The 10,094-nt window shown below is 38.2% G+C and overlaps 1 pseudogene; it reads left to right on the forward strand.

The window, feature by feature from the left end:
• Window positions 1-203: 203 nt before the first annotated feature.
• LOC114637450 lies at window positions 204-1,476 on the forward strand (annotated as a pseudogene).
• The last annotated feature ends 8,618 nt before the right edge of the window (window positions 1,477-10,094 follow it).

Here is a 10,094-nt window from a genome sequence, read left to right on the forward strand (position 1 = left end):
CTGTACATCTGATACATATGAGTAGGGAGGCCTAGTTCCAACCTGAGTATATTCTTTGTTTGGTGGCTCTGTCTCTGAGAGCCCTAAGAGTCATGGTTGATTGACTATGTTGGTCTTCCTATGGAGTTGTTATCTCCTTAGGGACTGCAATCTTTCTTCTTATTCTTCTATTTGTGTCCCCAAGCTCCATCTACTGTTTGGCCATGGCTGTAAGCTTTTGTCTGAGTCATTTGGTAGGTTGAGTCTCTCAAGGAACAGCCATGGTAGTCTCCTGTCGCATGCATAACAGAGTATCATTAATAGTGTTGGGGATTGGTTTTTTCCCATGGAATAGGTCTCAAGTTGGACTGGTTATTCATTGGCCATTCTGCCAGTCTTTGCTTCCTCCCAAATCCCTGTCTTTTTTGTAGAAAGAATATGTTTCAGATCACAAGTTTTGAGGATGAGTTAGGGTCCCTGTTGCTCCCCTGGAGTTCCTGCCTGGCCACAGCAGGCAGCCTCCCCAGACTCTATATTCCCAATGTTTAGTCACAGCTAAGGACACCCCATTGATGTTTGGGGTTCTCCCCTATCCCTGGTCTCTATCTTGTCCTGTAGCTGCCCCTATGGGTTGCATATTTCTACATATACATGTGGCCATCTAGCCAACCCTGTGACCTGCCTCACACCCGACTCTAACACCTCCATTCTTCTTACAAAGTTCCTCCTACTATCTTCCTTCCATTAGTATTCCCCTTTCCAACTGAGACACAGTCATCCTTGCTTGTTCCCTCATTACCGTCCAGCCTCCTTGTGACTATGGAGTGTAGCTGCGGTTTTTCAGCTCCACACCCCCACATACTTTTTCTTTAGCTACCTTGCTTTCTGTAACTTCTAGTATTCCACAGTATTTGGACCCAAGATGCTGGTAGATTTTTTTAACTGAAGAGAAATAAATTCCCACAGTTGGCTGTGCACTTCAGTTCATCACCCTCCGTGTCTTTTGAGATTCTGAGTGTCTATTACTGGCAGTTATGGCCTATGATAGGTACCAGGCTATCAGTAACCCTTTTCTCTACACAGTAAACACAGCCTGCATGCTGTGCTCTCTTTTCATGGCTGGGTTTTACCTGGTAGAAAGAGCAGATGCTTTGATAGATACAATCCTAGCCTCTGCTTGTCGTTCTGTATGTCCATGAGATCAACCAAATTTTTATTGATGTACCTCCTCTTCTATTAATGTCTTGCTCAGATACAGAAGCCAGTGACTTAGTAATATTCACAATGCTTTGATTTATTGAATTAAACACCATTTCTGGACTTTTGTCTATTACTGTTGCATCATTCCATCAGTATTGATGAACCTCCCCTGCAAAGGGGTGGTTCAAAGCTTTCACTACCTGTCCCTGCCAACTGAGTACAATTACAAATTTTCAGGGAACTCTACTCTTTATGTATGTCTGGCCAAATTTTTCCTACTCTCTAGATCAACCATAATGATCATTGTTCTACACCCTGGAGTTTTCATTGTTTTCCCTTCTGTTTATAGCCTGAGGAACTGATATGTAAAAAAGGTTCTGGAAACACTGAAGAATGAAAGATGGCTTCACACCAGTTTACGATATAAGTGTACAGGATTGCATTAATTCATCCTTCATTACAAATGACAGACACTTCATTATACATTAATTAATAAAAACATACTATCAATATGTTCTAGCATCTAATTTAAGAATATAGTGCTTCAATCCTTGCTTAGTTTTTATAAACATCATCTTATATTCTCACTTTTTTGAAAATTTCAATGACAATGTCCATTGTGGCCAAGTTGTGTATATCCATCCTATCAGTAAATGTCTACATCAATATGATATAGCTTATTATTTATTGCCTTTGGGAGATTTCGATTTTTTGAAGCTAATGAAGTAGCTTAATTGGCATTGAGTACTATATGTATATGGACAATTACTGTATACTCTCATATATAAACTTCAGAGAAGAAAAATGTACTTAAATCTGTGACTCAGCTCTAGAAAAAACTCTCTAATCCAGTTTTAGGAACCATCTTTCTAGCAGTTACATACTCTTTCTCAGTACAGAAAAGAAAAAGAAAAAGAAAGATGATTGTAGGGGAGGCAACACAGTCTGTGTCATGAATCTGAAAACTATTGGTCTGCTTTGTGTACACCTGTGACAAGTGTTGGTATTGTATAACTGGGTCTTCCATCATTTTCTTCATTGGCTTCTATTTTTTTTTCTTTTTTTCTCCCTTAGTCTTAAGCATTCATTAATTTATAAATATGTTTTAGGTTGCTGTATGAAATGAGAATATATGAGCATACATTTGCTCAAACACTGAATGACCTTAATTGTGAAAATTTCAGTATCATAGGTAGGAAACAAACATGAGCCGTCAAATAACAAAATGAAACTCCATATAATATGAAATTTAGGAATGATCATCAACCATTTTTAAGAAAATCCTACCTAGTCACGTGGCTTATTCTATGTACATAAATATCTACTTTGGAGTTTGAGGAATGTACATTAAGTAGTTGTACATACAAACCTAGAATATTTCTAAAGACGTATGTTCTTGAGAGATGAGCATTTTGCCGTCCAGTTTGTCTTTTGTTCAATGATTATCTTGTGTCTGCCTCAAAGAATGCTGTATTTTATTGCATATAAACACTGATATCAGGCACATTCATATTATTTTAGCATCTACAATATGTGAATATAAGATAAGGAAAATTAAATTCCACCAATGTCTCAAGATACAGTGAGTCAATCCATTAATATTATATTGATCAGCTGAGCTGAAGGTAAACATTTGGTCCTTGAATTTATTTAAATGACTGTATGACTCAAAATGAAGCTTCAGCAGATTGCATTTCGATCTGAAGGTTGCACAGAACTGTGGATCGTAAACTCAAAGATATTGTGGTATTGAATGAATTTGTCTAATTTAAATGTTCATATGTTCTTCCCCTCATCCATTCTCAATCATACCCTTCTTTTAAAATGGTAGCTGGCAACCTTAGGTAAGTAATACTGAGTTATAGATTTCCACAAGAGGGGTCTGTTTGCTGTGGATAATATGTTTAGATCCAAATCTAAAGAGCTTATGTAACGCTGAGGAAAAAAATGGTTAACCACTAAAACTGATTTTGGGAAAGATGACTTCTGATCACTCTGAAATGTTCTAAACAAGTTGTTTCTGCTGATAAAACTCTTGAGGAAGGCAAAAACATTGATATTCTTTTCAGTTTGCTACTATTACTGCTAAGCTAGTGGTAACATCAACATTGCATTCTCTTATTGTAAATACTGAATTTTGATATGTGTTGTGTGAACCAAATATGACAAATAAAATATTAAAAGTCATTGAAAAATTCCCCTAAAGATATTATTCATTTTATCAAGATTTTTTTCATATTTTAGTCTCACATAATATTACTTTAAGCAATACAAGGGTCAGTATGTGTCCAAATAAACTAGAGACTAGAGATGATTTATATATACAATGCCCTATATTCAAGCTTTTGTTTTTTTCTTTATGAAAGTATACACTTGCATTAATTTCAAGTTAAAGTGAAAAGAAATGTGTTGATATATAGAGAACTTCTTTCTCCCTTCAAGTTTGTGCCTGCACACAGGAGCAGAACTGGGCTCTGGCTCTCCACACACTCATAGACAGCTTTACCTCCAAGAGCTCTGACAGAACAAGGATCACAGGATCACAGCCTCAATGGAAGGACAGGCTCCAGTCAGAGACATCAAGGCCAGTTAATGCTAGAGATAACCAGATGGTGAGAGGCAAGCACAAGCATATAAGCAACAGAAACCAATGCTACTTGGAAACATCAGAAGCCAGTTCTCCCACCACAGCAAGCACTGGATACTACAACACACCTGAAAAGTAAGATTCAGATCTAAGCTCCCATCTCATAAAGAAGATAGAGGACTTTAAGAAGAATATAAATTACTCTGTTAAAGAAATACAGAAGAACACAGCTAAACAAGTAGAAACCCTTAAAGAGGAAAACCTAGGAAAGAGAGCAGGAGTCACAGATGCAAGTCAACAAAATGCAAGAGATAGAAGAAAGAAGAGAAGCTACCATAGAAGATATTTACATAACAGTCAACAAAAATACAAAAGTCAAAAAGCTCCTAACTCAAAACACTCAGGAAATCCTGGACACAGTGAAAAGACCAAACCTAAGAGTACTAGGTATAGAAGAATGCTAAGATTCCCAACTCAAAGGTCCAGTAAATATCTTCAACAAAACTATAGAAGAAATTTCCCTAACCTAGAGAAAGAGAAGCCCATAAACATACAAAAAGCCTACAGAACACCAAAAAAATTGGACAAGAAAAGAATTTGTCCTGTCACGTAATATTCAAAACACCAAATGCTCAGAGCAAGGAAAGAATATTAAAAACTGTAATGTAAAAAAGTCAAGTAACATATATCAGAAGACCTAACAGAATTAGACCAGACTTTGCAACAGACACTCTAAAAGCCAGACCATGTACAGATGTCATACAAACCATAAGAGAACACAAATGTCATGCAACGTGACTACCCTTCAAAACTCTCTATTACTATACATGGAGAAACCAAGATATTCCATGACTAAACAAAATTTAAGCAATATCTTTCCACTAATCCAGCCCTACAAAGGATAATACATGGAAAACTCCAAGACAAGGATGGAACCTACACCAAGGAAAAAGAAGAGATAATCTTCTCTCAACAAAACCAAAGGAAGAAAAACACAAACATAATTCTACCTCTAAAAACATAAATAACAGGAAGCAACATCCATCGGTCCTTAATATCTCTCAACATGAATGGACTGAATTCCCCAATAAAAATACATACACTAACAGACTGAGTACATAAACAGGACCGAGCATTTTGCTGCATACAGGAAACATACCACAGTGACAAAGACAGCCCCTACTTCAAAGTAAATTACTGGGAAAAAATTAGCAAGCAAATGGCACCAAGAAACAAGCTGGAGGGCTGAGGATTGATATGCCTGTTTGATATCACAGAAGGCACAGCTAATTGGCTACCAAAAAGATTAATGAAATAAATAGATACCCTCACAAAGCCAGGCCCAACCATAAATACGATGAATAACAATTTACATCCAGGGAAGAGAAATCTCCCTGAGAATCCACTTCTTTTTCCTTTCCAGGTAAAAATGAATCACCTGTGATGTCTGCTGTTAGAAGTTCTAATCCAGATGCTGGGCTCCGAACTTATACTACTCAGATCTTCGAAGAGCCATTGACAAGAACATCAAACAGCTAGAGATTGACATCACTAATCTGAAGAAATCCCTCGTTTCGCTGTCTGAAGAGACCTCCAAAAATCACAATGATCCTTACTGGACTTGATTTATTCTGTTACAATTGAAAAGGCTGTGTACAGCTCTTAACTGTGTACAGCCCTTAAAGAAGAATATTGCCTTTACATAGACAAGACAGGGATGGTTAAAGAGAGCATGAAAAAGGTCAGAGAAGGCCCTGAGAAAAGTCAGAGACAGAAAGAGGAAGATGAGTGCTGGTACAAGAATTGGTTTTCAACCTCTCCACGGTTGTCAACTCTACCTCCTCTCATTTGGGACCATTATTTGGGTTATTTTTGCTTATTGCTTCTGGTCCCTGGACCTCAAATTGGCTGACTATCTCTGTGAAACAACAGATAAATAATTTGGTAGCAAAACCTATTCAGATACATTATCATAAGTTAGCTATGGAGGACCACGAGACACAAGATGAGATTGTTACTTTATCCAGGGTGTTCCCAAAACCTGTCTCCACCCAACATAAAAGAGAATATTTCTGCCCCTAGACCAGGCAGAGAGGGGCCACCCAGAACCCTCTCTGACAGGCGACCTGAATTCTTGTTTAGGCTGTGAGGCTAAGCACTGCAAGGGAATATCAATAAAAGTTAAAAATATCTCTCTGAGTTCCCTGAGGGACAAGCCTGAGTGCATTGGGGTTGATGTCAAAAGTATCTCCTCTCCAGGAAAAAGACATCTGGACGGTACGACAGGGGGACCGGAGCCATTACAAAGTCCCCTTCAATTACTAGAGGTCAGGCCTCTATCCCTGCCTCTGCAAGATTAGAATCACGACAGCCTGTCTATACTTAGAGAAGGGAGGAGATGTCAGGGGCATCCCTGCTTATACACTGAAGGCCTAAATTCAGCCACAGGCCTAAAATCAGCAATAGGCCTTTCATACATGTATACTAACACCAAGTCTTGGGTCTCTGTGGATAAACACTGAAACAGATGGCTATAAGCTATTGTAAACAGGCAGCTTTTGTGGAAATCTACCAGCCTGAGTAGTCATAGACCTTGCAAATAGGTAGCCTTGGCAGATATTACCAATTTAGATAAGGACAAGTGAATCATAGGCAGAGTCATAGAGACCTATCACCTGAACCCTCACCCAGCCAATACCCTGTTCTGAAAGATATCTGTATTCCTCCTGACCACCCATGCTCCAGTGTCATCCTCTTCCCCATGTCCTGCCTTTTTGTGTTTATAACCCGTGTGAATAAGTAAAAAATATGATTTGAAAAAAAATAAATTAAAAAAAATTCCTGATTAAAAAAATAAAAATTCATCTGAAGAAGAAGAAGAAGAAGAAGAAGAAGAAGAAGAAGAAGAAGAAGAAGAAGAAGAAGAAGAAGAAGAAGAGGAGGAGGAGGAGGAGGAGGGAAGAAGAGGGGGAGGGGGAGGGGGAGGGGAGGGGGAGGGGGAGGGGGAGGAGGAGGAGGAGGAGGAGGAGGAGGAGGAGAATCATCTTAAGGCTCTCAAGAAAGAAATCAAAGAAAATGGAGAAATCTCACATGCTCATGGATTGGTATGATCAACATAGTAAAAATGTGCATCATGCCTAAAGGAATCTTCAGATTTAACACAATCCCAATCAAAATTCTAATACAGTTCTTCAAATAAATGAAAAGAGGAATTCTAAATTTCATATGGAAAAATCAAAAACCAAGACAGTAAAAACTATTCTTAACAGTAAAAAACTTCTGGGGGAATCACTGTCCCTGTCCTCAAGCTGTACTACAGAGCCATAATGATAAAATTGCATGGTATTGGTACAGAGACAGACAGATGGAATAGAGTTGAAGATCCAGAAATAAAGCCACATGCATATGGACACTTGTTGTTTGATAACGAAGCCAAACATATACAACAGAAAAAGGACAGCATCTTCAACAAATGGCTCTGGTCTAACTGGCAGTCAGTATGTAGAAAAATGAACATAGATCCATATTTGTCACCTTCCACAAAGATGAAGTCCAAGTGTATCAAGGACCTCAACACAAAGCCTGATACACTGAAACTAATAGAAAAGAAATTGGAATAGAGCATTGAACTCATTTGCATGGGGAGGGGAGAATTTCCTAAACAGAATTCCAAAGGCTCAGGCTATAAGATTAAAAATTGATAAATTGGACCTCATGAAACTGAAAATTTTCTGTAAGAAAAAGGACATAATCAACAGGACAAATTGGCAATCTATATATTGTGAAAAAAAATCTTCACTAGCCCCACATCTGATAGAAGGCTAATATCCAAAATATATAAAGAACTGAACAAACCATTTTTAAAATATTACAATATTTTATTTTTTTAAAGAATTAAAATATCACACAGTCTTTCATCAAGTTAATTGTGGCTTTATAGAAGACACGGAGATTCATAACAGTAAAATAAAACACAAAGGGAACAATTAAGACACATTACTACAAATTCAGGTATGTCTGATTTTTGTTTTGAAACTCAGCAATAAACCCACACACTTATGGACACTTGATTTTTGATACAGAAACAAAAACTATACAAAGGGAAAAATGAAAACATCTTCAACAAATGGTGTTGGACTAACTGGATGTCTACATGGAGAAGAATGAAAATAAATCCATAATTATCAACCTTCACAAAACTCAAGTCCAAGTGGATCAAGGACCTCAACATAAAGCAGAATAAACTATTCCCATAGAATATAAAGTGGGAGATACCTTTGAATGCATTGTTACAGGAGACGAGTTCCTGAACAGAACACCAATGGCTCAGGCTCTAATATCAAAAATTAATAATGAGAACTCATGAAACTGCAAGGCTTTTGTAAGACGAAGAACATTCAACAGGACAATTTTGCAGCCCATAGATGGCAAAAAAAAAAATTCAATAATCCTGCATCTGACACAGGTATAATATCCAAATTTTACAAAGAACTCAAGAAGTTAGACACCAACAACCCAAATAACCTAATTTACTGTACTCCTAAAAGGAGTACAGAAGTAAACAGAGAATTCTCAACAGAGGAATCTCGAGTGGCCCAGAAGCACTTAGAGAAAAGTTCAATGTCCTTATTCACCAGGGAAATGTAAAATCAAACAACTCTAAGGTACCATTTTACACTCATCAGAATGGCTAAGATGGCTGCTGAGGATGTAGAGCTAGGGGAAGACATTTCCTATGCTGGTGGGAGTGCAAACTTGTACAACCACTTTAGAATTCAATTTGGAGTTTTATACAGAAAACTTGGAGTAGTTAAACTTCAAGACCTGGATATACCACTCCTGGTCATATGCCCAAAAGATGCTCCAATGTGTCACAAAGACAATTGCACAATTATATTCATAGTATCTTTATTCATCTTAGCCAGAACTGGAAACAACCCAGATATCTCTCAACTGAAGAGTTGATAAAGAAAAACTAGTAAATCTACACAACGGAATTCTATTTAGGTATTAAAAACGAAGATTTCCTGAATTTTCCAGGAAAATGGACAGAATTTGAAAATATCCTCTTGAGTGAGGTAACTCAGTCCCTAAAAGACATGCATGGTGTGTATTCAATTATATGTGGATAGTAGTCATAAAATACAGGTGCTAAAGACCCAGAGAATCTAAACAGGAAAGAAGGCTCAAATGAGAAGCTTATATCTCACTTAGAAGGGGAATAAAATAGTTATAAAAGGCAGATGGAGTGTGGGAACTTGGAGGAAGGGAGGATGGGATTGGGAATGCGAGATTGAGGATCAGGTGTAGGGAAGGACAGGAGAAATGGATAGATGACCATGAAAATGAAGGGAAATCTGCAACTGATGGGGGTGATGAGATGGGGACATCTTGAGGTGGATACATGGCCTGGGAAAAGGGAGATGCTTAAGAATCAATGAGGGCTAACTTAGTTAAGATTCACAGGTATAAAACCTGAAAAGACAACCTCCTGTATTCATACAGAAATCCCAGTGAAGAGCTAGAGACAATAACCCATCTATAAAACTTTCAACCTAAAATTTATCCTATCTACAAGTAATGCAGGCATGGGGAAAGGAGCAGAGACTGAGGGAATGGCTAATCATTTACCAGGACTGAAAACTATCCCATGGGCAACCACCAATCCCTAACTCTGTGGATGGTAAGCTGTTATGCTTGCAGACAGGAGCCTGTTGTCCTGTGAGAGCCTCCACCCAGAAGTTGAATCTGAAAGATACAGACACCCACAGCCAAACAGTGTATGGAGCTTGAGCATTTTTACAGAATAGGATGAAGGTTTGCAGGTCTCAGAGGGGATAGGAATTCTACAAGAAGAGTATCAAAGCCAATTAACTTGGACCCTTGTGGCTCTCAGAATCTAAACTACCAACCAAGAAACAAATATAGACTACATCTAGGTCTGCCCACTCATATGAAGCAGATGTACAATTTGACCTTTATTTGGATCCTGAACAACTGGAGCCAAGGCTATCCCAAAAGCTGTTGCTGTCAGTGAGACAAATTCTACAAGCTGTTCTGCCTTCGTTGGCATCACTGGAGGAGGGATCACCTAGCCTTGCAGAGTCTTGAAGTGCTAGGGAAGAGGGAAAACCTAGAGGGACTCCCACTCTAGCAGAGGAGAAGGGGAGCAGGAAAGGATTGCAGGAGGAGGTGATCAGGAGGGAGGCAGTGAGCATGAGCAGGATTTATGAATGCATAAAAAAACAAAAACAAAAATAAATAAATGAATTAAATTTTAAAAAGACACATTTGAGTACTTTATGATACTAAGAACTGGCTATATGCC

This window comes from Grammomys surdaster, unplaced genomic scaffold (assembly GCF_004785775.1).
Source record: "Grammomys surdaster isolate TR1022 unplaced genomic scaffold, NIH_TR_1.0 125284, whole genome shotgun sequence".
Lineage (NCBI taxonomy): Eukaryota > Metazoa > Chordata > Mammalia > Rodentia > Muridae > Grammomys > Grammomys surdaster.